At 38.4% G+C, this 3078-nt stretch overlaps 1 pseudogene; it reads right to left on the bottom strand.

The window, feature by feature from the left end:
- Positions 1–930: 930 nt before the first annotated feature.
- On the bottom strand, positions 931–1714 carry LOC114039705 (annotated as a pseudogene).
- Positions 1715–3078: the final 1364 nt, after the last annotated feature.

The following is a 3078-nucleotide window of genomic DNA, read 5'->3' as shown; positions in this document are numbered from 1 at the left end:
TCCACAACTGATGGGCATCCCCTCAATTTCTAATTCTTAACCCCCAGAAAAGATCTTCTATAAATATTTTTGTACTTGTAGATCTTTTTCCTTTTTGTATTTTATCTCTTTCGGGATACAGATCTAGCAGTGGTGTTAGGCATAGTGCCAAATTGCTCTACAAAATGGTTGAAATAGTTTACAATTCCACCAACAGTGCATTACAGTCTCATTTTCCCCATACCCCTTAAATCATTTGTCATTTATCTTTTCTGTCCTATTAGTCAATCTAATAGGTATGAGATAATACCTCAGAACTGTTTTAATTTGCATTTCTCAAATCAATAGTGAGAGCATTTTTTCATATGGCTTTAGATAGCTTTGATTACTTCATCTGAAAACTGTTCACATCTTTTGATCATTTAACAGTTGGAGAATGGCTCTTATTTTTATTTTATTTTTTTTCCTTTTTTTGTGAGGCAATCAGGGTTAAGTGACTTGTCCAGGATCACACAGCTAGTAAATGTCAAGTGTCTGAGGCTGGATTTGAGTTCAGGTCCTCCTGACTCCAAGGCTGGAGCTCTATTCACTGCACCACCTAGCTGACCTGACTCTTATTTTAATAAAGTTGACTCAGTTCTCTGTATGTTTAAGAAATGAGGCCTTTATCAGAGAAACTTATTTCAGAATTTTTTTTACAATTGCTATTGCTAACTGTGTTTCCCTCCATCCTATGACCCCCAGTTTATTCTATTTTCTCTCTCCTTTCACCCTGTCCTTACTCAAAAGTGTTTTGCTTCTGACTACCTTCTCCACCAATCTGCCCTCCCTTCTATCACTCCCCTCCCATTCTCTTGTCCCCTTCCCCTCCTACTTTCCTGTAGGGTAAGATGGATTTTTTTTTTCAATTTTATCACAGGCATTTTTATTAACAGACCATTAGAAAAATAATCATCCTAGAGACTTGCAGTTCATTCTTCTAATAATCCTGTTGATCTGCTCTTCCCTGTTACGAGCATCTCCTCCTTCCACAAAATGTGTAGTCTTTTTCTTCATTCTGCCTCATGGAGAAGACAATTTGAAGGGCCACGGGAAGTTGTTGGCAGCTTTGAAGTGCTTGCCAACAGTGTAGATCTCATGGATCAAGTGCTCCTTGGAGATAATTCCGTATTTACCAACAGATTTTGCGATAAGGGCATTATCCATCAGGGCAATTCTCTGTCTCTTGATTTTACCATAACTGTGTTTGTAATCAAGTCGTTCACAGACTTCAGGTTTGGGCAACCCCATGCAATATATGGTTCCACAATCCTCAACATATTAATTGAAGCCTTGTTAAGCTTAGCAAAAGTTTCATTGAAGATTTGGTGAAGATGAAGAAGATTCATTGCTTTTCAGACCTTTGGGGTAACACCACTGATACCTCTGATTCTAATCACAAAAGCTAACTTGGGTTCAGCAGGTATATAGTAGTTGCCAGCTTTGCATGCCATTTTAGCCAGTCAGATTTCACTTCTGTACATCTGTCTGTACTCCTTATGGTAGGCTTTAGCTTTTCCGTAGAAAACGTTCCTCCATATTTTACAAAGCTTTTTATAGCCATCTTCTTCTTCAGGCATTTGGCCTTCAGTATTGCAAAAGCCTTTCACTTTTTCAGAAGGTATTCTGGAATGGATGATAGCTTCTTCTTTTTTTCTATGCCCACCATGATTCCAGACAGAAAAAGAGGAAGTACCAGTAAGATAGATTTCTATACCCAGTTAAGTGATATGTTATTTCCTCCTTGAGCCAATTCTGATGAGAGTAAGGTTCACCTACTTCTCACCTCCCCCTTTTTCCCCTATACTACAAAAGCTTTTTCTTGCCTCTTTCATGTGAGATATTTTACCCCATTCTACCTCTCCTTTTCCCTTTCTCCCAGTACATTCCTCTCTCTCATCCTTTAATTTTACTTTTTAGATATCGTCCCTTCATATTCAGCTTAAACCTGTGTCCTCTGTCTATATATACTCCTTCTAACTACCCTAATAATGAGAAAGGTCCTATGAGTCACAAATATCATCTTCCTACATAGAAATGTAAACAGTTTAAACTTATTAAGTTCCTTATGATTTCTTTTTCCTCTTTACCTTTTTATGCTTCTCTTGAACCTTGTATTTGAAAGTCAGATTTTCTATTCAGCTCTGGCACTTTTATCAAGTCCTCTATCTAAATGAATGACCATTTTTCCCCCTGAAGGATTATACTCAGTTTTGCTGGGTAGGTGATTCTTGGTTGTAATCCTAACTCCTTTGCCCTAGGGAATATCATATTCCAAGCCTCTCAGTCCTTTAATGTAGAAACTGCTAAATCTTGTGCTGTCCTGTTTGTGGCTTGAATTATTTCTTTTTGGCAGCTTGCAATATTTTCTCTTTGACTTGGGAACTCTGGAATTTGGCTATAATATTCCAGACAATTTTCATTTTAGGATCTATTACAAGAGCTAATTGGTAGATTCTTTCAATTTCTATTTTACCTTCTGGTTCTAGAATATCAGGGCAATTTTCCTTGATAATTTCTTGAAAGATGATTACTAGGCTCTATTTTTGATCGTGGCTTTCAGGTAGACCAATAATTTTTAAATTATCATTCCTAGAACTATTTCCTAGATCTGTTGTTTTTCCAATGAGATATTTCACACTGTCTTCTATTTTTTCCTTCTTTTTGGTTTTGTTTTCTTGTTTCTTGATTTCTCATAAAGTCATTAACTTGGGGAGCCAAGATGGTGGAGTAAAATGGTAGTCACTCTCACCCTCCCCTATCAACCTCTGAAAACCCAGAAAATATCACCCCAGAAAAAACCCTGGAACAGCTGAACCAGAAGAAATATGGGGAGCAGCACTGCAGTAGCCCAGGTAGCTAGAGGGATTAATGGGAAAGGCCCCTCTTACCCTGGGGGAAGGGTAGCAGTATGGAACTGGGAGTCACCCAGCAAGCTAGTGGAAAGACCCACTTTAGCACACCAGGAGGAGATTCTGGTGCCTTGACATTTTACAGCAAATGGGTATCCCAGTGCCCCAGCAAAAATAAGGAAAGCAGCACTACAAAGGGCCCCAGGCA

This window comes from Vombatus ursinus, unplaced genomic scaffold (assembly GCF_900497805.2).
Source record: "Vombatus ursinus unplaced genomic scaffold, bare-nosed wombat genome assembly UNPS02012179.1, whole genome shotgun sequence".
NCBI lineage: Eukaryota > Metazoa > Chordata > Mammalia > Diprotodontia > Vombatidae > Vombatus > Vombatus ursinus.
The sequence above is the reverse complement of the archived record's forward strand: the minus strand, read 5'-3'. Positions and strand labels throughout refer to the sequence as shown.